Source organism: Bubalus kerabau, chromosome 5 (genome assembly GCF_029407905.1).
Source record: "Bubalus kerabau isolate K-KA32 ecotype Philippines breed swamp buffalo chromosome 5, PCC_UOA_SB_1v2, whole genome shotgun sequence".
NCBI lineage: Eukaryota > Metazoa > Chordata > Mammalia > Artiodactyla > Bovidae > Bubalus > Bubalus kerabau.
Window position 1 is genome coordinate 98,742,313 of NC_073628.1, and position 15,060 is coordinate 98,757,372.

Below are 15,060 nucleotides of genomic sequence, written 5' to 3' on the forward strand. Positions count from 1 at the left end.
TGACTTCTCTGTCTTAGATGTGGGACATATTTCCTCTGGAGGTAGGTTGGAATATTATACAGCTGACAAAAGGTGCCAATCCTGTCTCCTCCCTTCACCCCCTTCTACCCACTGCATCTCGGCATCATGGTGTCACTCTCCAGGACATGCTGAGAACCTGGGAAGGATTCCTGGAGGGTGTATGAGGCTCCTCTGCCCCCTCCTTGCTTAAGAGTCTCCATCCTGTGGTTCAGTCCTGAGCCCTCATGTCCTGGACTTTTCCTAGAGGGAAGGCTCTCAGGATCCAAGTGGGCTGGCAGCTTTCTCCAGGCTGAGGTCACCACCAGGGATGTAACCAAGCCCTCCACCCCTTGCGTCTTCTCTGTCCCCACAGGAAGCCCATGGTTTTGGCTCCTTTCTCTCAGGAGGGACAGCTCCTCTGCGGCCATCCATGGTGTGTTCTGCGCCTCTGGAGGGCAACCCACGTGTGCTCTCTGGCCCTAAGTGTCCCCAGACCCATTTGACCATGGGTATGTGTGGGACCATGAGCAGGGCAGACTGCATTTTCCACCTGAGATTGGTTTCATCTGGGCTTCTTTAGGGACAGATGTGTTCAGAGCGGACTACTCTGCCCCAGCCAGAGACACAGGCAGATCCAGTGGTGTTGGTTGAGATTTACAAGCTGTCACCGGTCCTGCTGCATACAAGCCTTCCTGCTGTTCCCTTTCCTCTCCTCATTCTTCTGCTCCCCCCACCCCCTTTTTAATAACCCTGGCTGCATATTTTCTGTAAACCAAACCATCTGTTTACTAGCTTTTCTAAGTGGTAATAAAGACAGTGGAGACCCGAGTGCCCGTTGGGTCCAGGCTCCTTCTCTGGCTGTTCCCAGGTGGCCCAAGAGTGGGGCTTGGAGGTCGTGTGTCCAGCAGGGTCCTTTCTGCCTAAAGTTGCCTGTTCAAAGCTGCGTCTCCTTGGAAACCAGCTTGGAGGCAGCTGTGGCTGCCTCCCCACCACTGTCGTTTGCAGCTGTGATCCAGGACCGTGGGGTCACCTGCCTGTGGCGAGCTGCCTGCTGGATGTGGAGCTGACGCAGAGGAGCAGGGGAGTGAGGCTGCTGGGCCATCCAGGCTGCCCGGGCGCCAGGTTCTCCTCCCAGGGAATGTACTGAGCTTGGAGGACAGGCGAGCCCAGGAAAACATTTCGACAACAATGCTGAGTGCCTAGGTGACGGAGAGAGAAAAAAAGAGGAGTCTGTTTGGGAACAGATTTCGGCCTCCTCTTCCAAGGCATTAGTAATTCAAGCAGCAGCGAGTGTCATATTTACTTGGGAAACTATGAAAAGTCATATAACAATGTTCTCTTCACAGCTTTCATCATCGGCTTCCTGGGTTCTGAGTGCAGTCAGCCCCCTGATCATAAACAAGGGTGTGCTCTGCATCTGGCAGCAGGAGTGAGCATGCTGCTGGCAGCTGGGACCCAGGCCCCTGCAGTGCCAGGTGCCCTCCCTCCCCAGGCCCCGGTGCCAGCTGCTGGGCCCTAGGAAGCCCAGAGTGTCCCCCACCCCAAACTACTGAGGTCAGGACGGCACTGCACACCGCTTGGACCAGAAAGAAGCCAGGGCTGGTGGTGCTGACAACCACATGTCCGGCCCAGCAAGATGGCCCGAGGAAAGATGAAATCTTAGGTCAACAAACCTTCATTTTATTATGTTTGGCTCAGATGCTAAAGAATCCACCTGCAATGTAGGAGACCCGGGCTCGACCCCTGGGTCACTTTATTATGTTATGTCATGTTATTTCTAGTTTTTGGCTACACCCCATGGCCAAAACCCATCCTCTGTTACCCTCTTCTTTTGCTTTCAGTCTTTCCCAGCATCAGGTTTTTTTTCCAGTGAGTTGGCTCTTTGCATCAGGTGGCCAAGGTATTGGAGCTGAAAAATTCTCTGCTTTCTCTATGATCCACGAATGTTGGCAATTTGATTTGCCTTTTCTAAACCCAGTTTGTACATCTAGAGGTTCTCGGTTCATGTACTGCTGAAGCCTAGCTTGAAGGATTTTGAGCAAAACCTTACTAGCATGTGAAATGAGCACAGTTGTACCGTAGTTTGAACATTCTTTGACATTGCCCTTCTTTGGGATTGAAATGAAAACTGACCTTTTTTCTTACTCTTAGTGGGAGGAGCCAATTCAACTCTTTACAGGCCAGGCAGGTAACCTGGCAGTGAAGGGGGCAGGTGTGGGCCACAGGTGGCCTGTGGGGTGGTGGTACCAAGGAGACCTGGAAAAGAGGCTTCTCCTCTTCCCCAACCCATCACTTCCATGCAAAAATGTGAGCCTTGGGCTGCCAGGCATCTGAGTTTTTAAAGAATTTTTTTTGAGTGAAAATTCCCAAATTGAGAAATGTTGGCTCACATATTAAGGACATCCTGTATAGGCCAAACAAACACCTCTGGACACGAAGTTGGCCTCTGGGCAATTGGTTTGCAACCTCTTCATTACACAGTTTTTAAGTTTCCTGTCAGCTCTGAAGTTTAACAATTTTACAACCTCCAGCCAGCCATCTCCTCAGTTAACTGGAAATAAATCACATGGCTTATGTTGAGTAAGAATAAGCAGACATAGATGTTACCAAAGCTGATTCCAAAGGGTTCATTCTAAAAAGCAGTTTCTCAGGACTTCCCTGGTGGCCTAGTGGCTAAGACTCGGTGCTCCCAGTGTAGGGGACACAGGTTCTATCCTTGGTCAGGGAACTAGATCCCACATGCTAAAGATGGGAAACTAAAGACTCCATGTGCTGTGACTAAGACCTGGAGCAGCCAAACAAGTGAAATAAATAAATATTTAAAAAGAAGTTTTTCCAAAGGAGGCATTATGTTTCCAGGAAAATCTCAGGGAAAACTATTGCAAGCAACAACGGGAGCTGTTGGATCGGACTCTAAAGGAAAGGGTAAAGAGATTTAACCAGCTAGTGTGAAAGTTGGAGATAAAGTTCTTCTCCCTGAATATGGAGGCACCAAAGTTGTTCTAGAAGAAAAGGATTACTTCTTATTTAGAGGTGGTGACCTTCTTGGAAAACATGTAGACTGAAATAAGTCACTACTGAAATGACATCACGTGATGCTGCCCATTCCACTGAAGTTCTGAAATCTTTAATCATGTAAATAATCTCCATGTTTCTCTTTTGTAATAAATTAATGATATATTTTTTTTTAAAAAAGTGGTTTCTGCAAACTATCCCAGGCCGGTCTATTTCTCTGTTGATTTAGGTACTGCTGTGAACTCAGGGTTGTTAAGGTGTCTGCTCTAACCTGGAGGAACAAGGAAAACAATATGCTCAGTGAAACAGGCCAGACACAAAAGGTCACATGTTGTATGATTCCATTGATATGAAACATCCAGAATAAGCAAATTCATAGAGACAGAAAGTTGATTAGTGGTTGCCAGGGGCTGGGGGAAGGAGTGATGGGGAGTACTGCTAATGGGTACAGGGTTTTCTTTTGGGGTGATGCAAATGTTCAGGAATTTGATAGTGATGATGGTTACACAATGTTGTGAGTATACTAGAGACTACTGAACATTGTACTTGAGAAGGGTGAGCTTTATGGTATGTGAATTATGTCTTAATTTAAAAATATACTGTAGGGACTTCCATGGCTGTCCAGTGGTTAAGACTTCGCCTTCCAGTACAAGGGGTGTGGGTTTGATTCCTGGTTGGGGAGCGAATACCCCACATGCCTTGTGGCCAAAAAACCAAAACAGAAAACAGAAGCAATGTTGTAACACATTCAACAAAAACTTTAAAAAAGGTCCCCATAAAAAAAAGATCTTTAAAAAAGTACTGCTAAGTTGTCAATTCTCAGATCAGTCTATAGATTTTATGCATTCTCAGTCAAAATTCCAGCAGGTTTTTGGGAGTAGAAATTGACAAACTGATTCTGGAATTCAAATGGAAATGCAGTGGACAAGGAATAGCCAAAACAACTTAGCAAATGAAGGGGAAAGGAGCAGTTCTTATACCACCTGATTTAAGGCATGTAAAGCTACAGCAAGCAAGATAGTGTAGTATTAGCATAAAGACAAACAGGTTAGTGAAACAGACTAGAGAGCCCAGAAGTTGACCCAAACACATATAGGCAATAAAATTTTTGAAAAAGTTTCAAAGGCAATTCAATAGAAGAAGAATAGTTGTTACAACAAATATTCTGAAACAACTGGATATCGATATGCAAAAAAAAAAACAAAGAATCTTGATCCATACCTTACATCATATAAAAATATTAACCCCAAACATACTTAAATGTAAGGCTTAAAACTATAAAACTTATATAAGAAAACACAGTAGAAAATCTAGTAACCTTGGCTTAGGCAAAGATTTTTTAAATATGGAATAAAAAGTACTACCCACAAAAGAACAAATTGATAAACTGAATTCATCCAAAATTTAAAGTTTTGGTTGTTTTTTTTTGGAAAGACACTGTTAAGAAACTAAGACAAGCCATAGACTGGTAGAAAATATTTACAAGCTATATGTCTGATAAAATATGTAAAGAGCTTCTAGAAGTTAAGAAAACAACCCATTAAAAATGGATGAAATATTTGAACAAATACAGAATGATTATTTTGTTTAATAAGCTTGTATTTTTCTTAGTGGATGGCCACCAAGCATAAGGGAAAATGCTAAAATCATTACTCATTAGGGAAATACAAATTAAAACCACAGTGAGATACTGCTACACACCTGCTCAGTTCAGTTCTGGAGCTTAGTTGTGTCTGACTCTTTTCGACCCCAAGGACTGCAGCACACCAGGCTTCCCTGTCCATCACCAGCTTCTGGAGCTTGCTCAAACTCATGTCCATTGAACTGGTGATACCATCCAACCATCTCATCCTCTGTTGTCCCCTTCTCCTCCTGCCTTCAATCTTTCCCAGCATCAGGGTTTTTTCCAATGCATCAGTTCTTCACATCAGGTGGCCAAACTACTGGAGCTTCAGCTTCAGCATCAGTCCTTCCAATGAATATTCAGGACTGATTTCCTTTGGGATTGATTGGTTTGATCTCCTTACAGTCTGAGGGACTCTCAAGAGTCTTCTCCAACACCACAGTTCAAAAGCATCAATTCTTTGGCATTCAGCTTTCTTTATGGTCCAACTCTACATTATCCCTACATTATCTTAAAAAAAAAAAGTTAGCAAAACTTTATTTATTTGACTGCACCAGGTCTTAGTTGCAGCATGTAGGATCTTTAGCTGCTGTGTGTGGGGTCTAGTTCCCTGACCAGAGATCGAAGCTGGGACCCCTGCTTTGGGAGCCCAGAGTCTTGGCCACTGGACCACCAGGTAAGTCTCTCAAGTTATTTTTTAAAAAGCAATTTCATGGGCTAAAATTTCAAAGGCAGTCTCCTCCAAGTGTCTTGGACCTGGTTTACTTCCAGCTCATGGATATGTACCAGGACAATGATGATTTAGGGGCTCTCCCCCAACCACTCATTTGACTCAGGCCAGGCTCCATATCATTTGCTTTCAGCCCACAGACCAAGCTTCCTCCTCCCCCGGGAAGGATGTTGCTCCCTACTGGCCACGTCCTTACCCCTTCCTCCTACCCCAGGTCTCAGTGATAACCTCTGTCTGGCAATCCCACTACTGGGTATATATCCAGAGAAAACCATAATTTGAAAAGATATATGCACCCCAATGTTTATTGTTGCATTATTTACAGTAGCCAAGACATGAAAGCAACTTAAATGTCCATTGATGAAGGAATGGATAAAGAAGATGTGGTACATATATACGATGGAATATTACTCAGCTGTTGAAAAAAAGAATGTAATAATGCCATGTGCAGAGACATGGATGGACCTAGAGATTGTTGTACTGAGTGAAGTAAGTCACTTCAGTGTTGGAGAAGACTCTTGAGAGTCCCTTGGACTGCAAGGAGATCAAACCAGTCAATCCTGAAGGAAATCAATCCTGAATATTCATTGGAAGGACTGATGCTGTAGCTGAAGCTCCAATACTTTGGCTACCTGATGCGAAGAACTGAGTCATTGGAAAAAAACCTGATGCTGGGAAAGACTGAAGGCAAGAGGAGAAGGGGATGATGGAGGATGAGATGGTTGGATGGCATCACTGACTCGATGGACATGAGCTTTAGCAAGATCTAGGAGTTGGTGATGGACAGGGAATCTTTGGGTGCTGCAGTCCATGGGGTTGCAAAGAGTCGGACATGACTGAGCAATTGACCTGAACTGAACTGAACTGATGTAAGTCAGGCAGAGAAAGACAAAGCTCATATGATGTTGCTTATATGTGGAACCTAAAAATATAGTGGCTTCCTGGGTAGCTAGCGGTAAAGAATCCATCTGCAATGCAGGAGGCCTGGGTTGGATTCCTGGGTCCAGAAGATCACCTGGAGAAGGAAATGGCAACCCGCTCCAGTATTCTTGCCTGGGAAATCCCATGGGCAGAGGAACCTGGTGAGCTACAGTCCATGGAGTCACAAAGATTTGTACATGACTAGCGACTGAACAATAAGAACAAAAAAAATGGTACAAGTGAAACTATTTACAAAACAGAAAGAGTCATAGATGTAGAAAACAAACTTACCAAGAGGGAAATAAGTGGGGAGGAGTAAATTGGGAGATTGGGACTGACATATACACACTACTATATGTAAATAGATAACTATTAAGAACCTACTGTTTAGTACAGAGAACTCTACTCAATACTCTGTAATGACCTATATGGAAACAGAATTGAAACAAGAGTGGATATATGTATGTGTATAACTGATTCACTTTGCTGCACAGAGACACTAACACAACATTGTAAATCAACTACACTCCAATAAAAGTTAATTAAAACATATATACTAATCTCCAGGTCAAAAACATGGAGTAGGAAATGGCAACCCACTCCAGTATTCTTGCCTGGAAAACCCCTTGTACAGGGAGCCTGGGCAGCTACACTCCGAGGGGTTGCAAAGAGTCGGACATGACTGAAGTAACTTAGCACGCAACGCACACAGGTCAAAAACAAACAAACAAAAACCTGTCTTGACAGACTCCTAAAAATGCCCTTCTCCGTTCTGTCTTGGGCTTCCCTGGTGGCTCAGATGGTAAAGAATCTGCCTGCAATGCAGGACACCTGGGTTCAATCCCTGGGTCAGGAAGATCCCCTGGAGAAGGGCATGGCAACCCACTCCAGTCTTCTTGCCTGGAGAATCCCTTGAACAGAGGAGCCTGGCATGCTGCAGTCCATGGGGTGGTAGAGTCAGACATGACTGAGTGACTAACACTTTCTATGTCTTAATGCTTGGAACCTGTGAATAGGAGGAGACATCACTCCTGCAGTTGTGTGATGTTGTATGACACAGTTGATCTTAAGATGGGAAGACACAAGCCCTTAAAAGCAGGGAGCTTTCTCCAGCTAGTGACAGAAGTGGAGGGATGCAGGGTGTGAGAAAGACTGGACACAATCGTTGCTTTGAAGATGGAGGGGCCACATGAGAAGGAATACGGGTCCCCTTGAGTTGCTGAGAGTAATCCCTCCACCCTTGCTGACACCAGCCAGAATATAGTCCCTCAGTCCTTCAGTTCAGTTCAGTTCAGTCACTCTGTTGTGTGCGATTCTTTGTGACCCTATGGACTGCAGCATGCCAGGCCTCCCTGTCCATCACCAACTCCCGGAGCTTGCTCAAACTCATGTCCATTGAGTTGGTGATGCCATCCAGCCATCTCATCCTCTGTCATCCCCTTTTCTCCTGCCTTCAATCTTTCCCAGCCTCAGGATCTTTTCCAGTGAGTCAGTTCTTCACATCAGGTGGCCAAAGTATTGGAGTTTCAGTTTCAGCATCAGTCTTTCCAGTGAATATTCAGGACTGATTTCCTTTATGATTTGCTGGTTTGATCTCCTTGCAGCCCAAGGGACTCTCAAGAGTCTTCACCAACACCACAGTTCAAAAGCATCAGTTCTTTGGTGCTCAGCTGTCTTTATAGTCCAACTCTCACATCAGTACATGACTACTGGAAAACCCATAGCTTTGACTAGATGGACTTTTGTTGACAGAGTAGTGTCTCTGCTTTTTAATATGCTGTCTAGGTTGGTCATAGCTTTTCTTCCAAGGAGCAAGCAAAAAACCTTAGTCCTTGCTATAGACTAAATGTTTCAGTTCAGTTCAGTTCATTCGCTCAGTCATGTCTGACTCTTTGCGACCCCATGAATTGCAGCACGCCAGGCCTCCCTGTCCATCACCAACTCCCGGAGTTCACCCAGACTCACGTCCATCGAGTCAGTGATGCCATCCAGCCATCTCATCCTCTGTCATCCCCTTCTCCTCCTGCCCCCAATCCCTCCCAGCATCAGAGTCTTTTCCAATGAGTCAACTCTTCGCATGAGGTGGCCAAAGTACTGGAGTTTCAGCTTTAGCATCATTCCTTCCAAAGAAATCCCAGGGCTGATCTCCTTCAGAATGGACTGGTTAGATCTCCTTGCAGTCCAAGGGACTCTCAAGAGTCTTCTCCAACACCACAGTTCAAAAGCATCAATTCTTTCGGCACTCAGCTTTCCTCACAGTCCAACTCTCACATCCATACATGACCACAGGAAAAACCATAGCCTTGACTAGACGGACCTTTGTTGGCAAAGCAATGTCTCTGCTTTTCAATATGCTATCTAGGTTTGTCATAAGTAAATGTTTATGTTCCCCCAAATTGAAGTGTTGAAACCTAGTCCCCAGTGTTGTAGCACTTGGGAGTGGGGTCTTAGGGAGGTGATTAGGTCAGGAGGGTGGAGCCCTCATGGATGGGATTAGTGTCTTTATAAAAGGGACCCGGGAGAGTGCCTTTGCCCCCTTCTGCCAAGTGAGGATACAACCAGAAGATGGCTCTCTACAAACCCAGAACTGATCTCTCACCAGACACTGAATCTGCTGGTGCCTTGATCTTGGACTTTCCAGTTTCTATTTATGGTCTTCCCAGGCTTTCCTGATGGCTCAGTTGGTAAAGAATCCACCTGCAATGCAAGAGACCCTGGTTTGATTCCTGGGTCAGGAAGATCTGCTGGAGAAGGGATAGGCTACCCACTCCAGTATTCTTGGGCTTCCCTTGTGGCTGAGCTGGTAAAGAATCTGCCTGAAATGCAAGAGACCTGGGTTCGTTCCCTGGGTTGGGAAAATCCTGTGGAGAAGGGAAAGGTTACCCACTCCAGTATTTTGGCCTGGAGAATTACAAAGAGTCGGACATGACTGAGTGACTTTCACTTTTACTTTCACAGGCTTCCCAGATGGCTCAGTGGGTAAAAAATCTGCCTGAAATGTAGAAGACGAAAGAGATATGGATTCGATACCTGTGTCAGGAAGATCCCCTGGAGGAGGGCATGGCAACCACTCCAGTATTCTTCCCTGGAGAATCCCATGTACAGAGGAGCCTGGTGGGATACAGTCCACAGGGTCTCACAGGGTTGAAAAGAGTCAGACATGACTAAAAGCAACTGAGCACATGCGTATATATATTGTAAATATTTATGTTTGCATGATCTGGTGGCTCTGGGTCTTAGTTATGGCATGTGGAATCTAGTTCCCTGACTAGGGATCAAACCCGCACCTGCTGCATTTGGAGCATGGAGTCTTAGCCACTGGACCACCAGGGAAGTCCCCAGTCTATGGTATTCTGTTATGGTAGTTCCAACAGATTAAGACAGTTCTGTGGCTGCTAGAAACTGGATTCTGTGAACAACTGGAGTGAGTCTGCAAGTGGATTCTTTCTAAGAGCTTCCAGGGAAGATTCCAGCCCAGGCAACACCTTGATTTCAGCTGTGTGAGACCCTGAGCATAGAACCCAGACATCTGACCTATAGAACTGAGAGCGAATAAACGGGTGTTGTTTTGAACTGTTGAAAGTGTGGTAACTTGTTATGGCAGCAAAACTCATTTACTTCCTCAGAGAGATTTCCTGACCATCCCGTCTGCAGCAGCCGCCACCCCCAGCCACCCAGCAACTTTGTAATTTTCTCTCAGCCCTTCAGTTACAGCAAAGCATTAATTTTGTCTGTTTTGTCTGACTCTCTCTGATACTAGGACTTAGCCAGGAGGGGAGAGACTATCTATTTTGTTCACCTGTGGATCTGGAGTCCCAGCCCCCAGGCCTGACCTGCAACTGGCCCTTAATTAGTGTTAGTGAGGTTGGTGGGAGGAGGAAGAGGGGAATAAATTGGGTGTTTGGGATTAACAGATACACACACTATATACAAAATAGATAAACACTTAAGAACCTATTGGACTTCCCTGGTGGCTCAGATGGTAAAGCGTCTGTCGACAATGTGAGAAACCTGGGTTGGATCCCTGGGTTGGGAAGATTCCCTGGAGAAGGAAATGGCAACCCACTCCAGTACTCTTGCCTCGAAAATCCCATGGACAGAGAAGCTTGGTGCAGGCTACTATCCATGGGGTCGCAAAGAGTCGGGCATGACTGAGCGCTTCACTTTAAGAACCCATAGTATAGCATGGGGACCTATATTTAATATCTTTATAATAACCTAAAGTGGAAAAGAATCTGAATATATACCTATATGTGTGTGTGATGCGTAACAGAATCATTTTGTTGTATACCTGAGACTAACACAATACTGCAGATCAACTGTGTTGTGGTTTAGTCACTCAGTCATGTCTGACTCTTTTGTGACTCCATGGACTGTAGCCCGCCAGGCTCCTCTGTCCATGGGATTTTCCAGGCAAGAATGCTGGAGTGGTTGCCATTTCCTCCTCCAGGAAATCTTCCTGACCCAGGGATCAAACCCATGCCTCCTGCATTGGCAGGCAGATTCTTTACTACTGAGCCACCAGGAAAGCTGTAGATCAACTATACTTAATTTTAAAATGTCAGTGAATGGATGAGCGATCCTTGAAGATGTGCAGCCTAACCTCCAAGGATATTACTTTGCCAACAAAGGTCCGTCTAGTCAAGGCTATGGTTTTTCCTGTGGTCATGTATGGATGTGAGAGTTGGACTGTGAAGAAGGCTGAGTGCCGAAAGAATTGATGCTTTTGAACTGTGGTGTTGGAGAAGACTCTTGAGAGTCCCTTGGACTGCAAGGAGATCTAACCAGTCCATTCTGAAGGAGATCAGCCCTGGGATTTCTTTGGAAGGAATGATGCTAAAGCTGAAACTCCAGTACTTTGGCCACCTCATGCGAAGAGTTGACTCATTGGAAAAGACTCTGATGCTGGGAGGGATTGGGGGCAGGAGGAGAAGGGGACAACAGAGGATGAGATGGCTGGATGGCATCACTGACTCGATGGATGTGAGTCTGGGTGAACTCCAGGAGTTGGTAATGGACAGGGAGGCCTGGCGTGCTGCAATTCATGGGGTCGCAAAGAGTCAGACATGACTGAGCGGCTGAACTGAACTGAACTGAACCTCCAAGGAAAGTCAGATGATCCTTCTTGCACCCTTCTCTCTAAGACATGCAATTATAAGATGTGAAATTGAATTAACATATTTCTCAACATAAGTTTTTAAAAATGGGATTTTTAAAGTGTTATTTTGAATTTCATCTAACCAAAGTAACTGGTTAGCCAACTTTCTTAGCTAAAATTGGAATTTAATCCTCATTTTTGTTTAGAATCTTTCTGGAACGATCCAGTTATACTGTTATTGTTTTGCCAAACATGACCGACCAATTCTTAGACGAAAAGGGTAGAAGCAGCCTGGCAATTCCTGGGAAGATTAAAGATAGAATTTCCATGTGTATGTGTGTATGTAGTAATGGTTACACAATTCTGAATATACTAAAAACTACTGCATCATATAACTTTAAAAAGATGAATTGTATTGTATGTGAATTATATCTCAGAAAAAAATGGGTATGTTATAAAGGGAAGAGTAAGAAAAAAAGTGGGACTTCCCAGGTGGTTAAGATTCCATGCTTCCAATGCAGGGGGTGCCAGTTCGATTCTTAGTTGGGGAACTAAGGAAAAAAAATGTGAACGGGGTGAGCGTTGTCAGCATCACAAAGATAAAGAACGGATGGACCCATGAGACGGAGGGAGGGACTGTGGAGTCCTTCCCACACCTACATTCCTCCTTGGAGGTCAGACCCCTTCCCTCAATACCACTGCCAAGACGCTGAAAGCTCTTACTTTCCTGCTGAAAACACAAAGACATTTCCAGGTTTGCTCGCTGGTATTCTTGTACTTTCAGGGGAGAAAAAAAAAATCTATCTGTAATTTGGCATGTTAAGGCCAGAGAGTGCATGCAAGCTTCAGCTGTTCTCTAGAGGGGCCCGTGATGTCATATAGGGATCTTCTGAGATTCTTTCTCAGGGTCCCTGCTGAGCCTTCCAAGAGCTCAGCCTCAGGGACCATCATACCCTCTGCAGGAGGTGGCCACCTGCCTCCTCCTGGTGTCAGCCTGCAATGAAGTCCCTGTTGTCTGATTCCGAGTCCATGGCCGATCCCTCCAAGGAATAACAGAATGCATGGAAGGAACTAGGTTTCCAAATAGCACATATAGCAGAGAGAGAAATTCCTGTTTCTTCCCCAGTTCCTCGGGGTTCACACCCAGAGCCCCTGATTAACCCTGCACAGTCACATACGTGATTTACAGAAGTCAAATCACCCACCCGTGGTATCTTGGTGTGGGACCTGGAAATATCACACATGTAAATCTGAGCCTGGAGAGATTCTTGTAGTATCAGGCCTGTGTCCACCTACAGCTTCCTCTAGGCGTCAAGCTGAGGCCTGGAAAGCACAAAATTCATCTTCCTTGGCCTTTTACAGACTTTTCCTCTGGACCCAGAAGATGAGTCCTAGTGCTGGGCTATTCCGAGACCGAGCCTTTTTATATGGCATATGGCCTTTGTTTTGAATCTTCCCTTGGAATTTCTGTAATCAAAGCTGACAAGTGCTTTTATCCCAGATGGACAGAGATGCTTGGTTCAACTCAGAGGCTTCCTGGTGTCAGCCTGGTCCCTCCTCACCATGGAGAACCCTGAGGCCCCAGCAGTGATGGCTGTCTGGCCATGGCTCCTTTTCCTGGGTCCTGTGGTCTGCATTTGGGACCAGGAGCCTGGACCCCTCTGGTCTCATCTGGCTTTCCATGATCTCAGCCCTTCAATGGTCTCTGCATCTTCCCTGGGATAAAAACCTCCCTCCCCGCTTGGCTAACATCTTAATTAGGTTTTCCCAGATAGAACCACGTCAGCTTCACATTGTCTGAGGATGCAGACTCTGAAGGATCATGTGTAAAGCTAGTCATCTTGGGTTTTGCACAAAGGTGAGAAGATGTTGTTGGGTGACTGGAGATGGAGGTTCGAGTCCACTGCCCTGGACGCCCACTCTGGGCGCTCGGTTGGGACGTTTCGATCCGCTCTCGCCAGAGGGCGCCACACTCCTTTATTGCTCCCCCAGTCTCGCTTCCAGATTTCAGAGGTTCAGGTAAAGGGGGTGGGCGCTTTCTAGATTCTCACAATCGCCGCATTGCAAATGACTCAGAGGCATCACGTTGCCTGTTGGGGAGCTTGATGGTTTTAGGAGCGAAAACTCAGCTGACCTGACAAAGGCTCTTTGATCAAATGACCAGCTTTTGTACTGAACCACAGACGGCAAGCAAGAGTTTACTTCTTGATTCCTATTCCATTTTATGACTCAAAAATAATTTCCTCCTTTTCCAAGGACCGCATCCACCCCATCTGGGATCTTTCGTGGCATAGAGATCCAGGAAAAAAAAAAGTGCATCTGAAAAAGTGGATCCTTTCTCTAAAAAGAGCCTGTTTACAGACCTGTTAATCTTGGGTGCAGCTGTACTATGCCAAGAAAATGCACCAAGACATTTATCTTTCTTGGTGCTGCTGGTCATTCAAAGGCGAGCAGGACGGAAGCCCTCAGCCACACAGGGATTGGACCACTGTCCTCTGCCCCATGGGCTGGACGGGCGGTCCAAGGACAGACCTTCCATCAGCACAGCTCTCACTGTCCACGGGTGAGCGAAAAGCTGCTCAGAACACTACCTGGGGGAGCCCAGCCCAGGAGTCCTTGGAGATGGATCTTAACTCTCCCACCAGGGGAGCAAGGGGAGGCGTTGTGCCATGGTGTGGTGTGTATGCATGTGTAAAAGTCACAGGGATGCAATCTGGGGGAGTCCCTCCCGATTCTGCCCACTGGCGCAGTTTGCACTCAGGATGCAGAAGCCGGGTCCTAGAGCTGTCTCTGTTCTTGGTCTGGGGATCTGTGCTGCTCTGTTTCCCCAGGTGGCCAGTCTCGCTGTGCCTCTTCCACCCATGGGTGTTTCCGGCCTTACTAGGCCCCGTGTCACTGATAATAAAGGTGGCTTTCCCCCCGGCCCAGTGCCCATGGGCTCCAGGGAGCCTGGAACGCTGGGGAGGGCAGCCCAGCAGGCCTCACAGTCTAGATACTTCAATTGCAGAGCACCGCCCCCCCCGGCCCCCGGGCCTCTCCTAGGATGGCTGGGGGCCCTGGATGGGAAAAGCAGCGCTGGTTTCATCCAGGGCTTCTACAGGTCAGCTTGCCTTGGTCCCCTGGGGTCTGTGTTCTGGCCACCACTACCCTGGCTGGGAGGCACGCCATGTCCCTCAGCCTAGTTTAAGCAAGTTTTTGCCCTGGAACTTTTTAAAAAAAATAATTTTTAAAATTTATTTTTGGCTGTGCTGGGTCTTTGTTGCTGCATGTGGGCTTTCTCTAGTTGCAGTGAGAAGGGACTACTCTCTAGTTGCGGTACATGAGCTTCTCATTGTGGTGGCTTTTCTTGTCGTGGAGCACATGCAGGCTTTAGTAGTTGAGGTCCCTGGCCTCTAGAGCACAGGCTCAGTAGTTGTGGTGCTAGGGCTTAGTTGCTCTGAGCCATGTGGGATCGTCCCAGATCAGGGATTGAATCCCTGTCTCCTGCATTGGCAGGTGGATTCTTTACTGCCTGGGGCCAGGGAGGCCCCAAGTTTTAAAAATAATTTTTAAAAGAAATTATTTTGGGGCCACACTGTCCAGCATGCGTGATCTTAGTACCCCAACAAGGGATCAAACCCACACTTCCTGCAGTGCAAGCACAGAGTCTTAACCACTGGACCACCAGGGAAG

The 15,060-nt window shown here is 46.4% G+C and overlaps 1 long non-coding RNA gene across 1 annotated transcript; it reads left to right on the forward strand.

Annotated features, from left to right (window-relative positions):
• The first annotated feature begins 8,569 nt into the window (after positions 1 to 8,569).
• On the forward strand, positions 8,570 to 9,868 carry LOC129653082 (uncharacterized). The gene is made up of 2 exons (XR_008714950.1): positions 8,570 to 9,126; positions 9,249 to 9,868. It is a non-coding gene; the product is annotated as an uncharacterized LOC129653082 (long non-coding RNA).
• Positions 9,869 to 15,060: the final 5,192 nt, after the last annotated feature.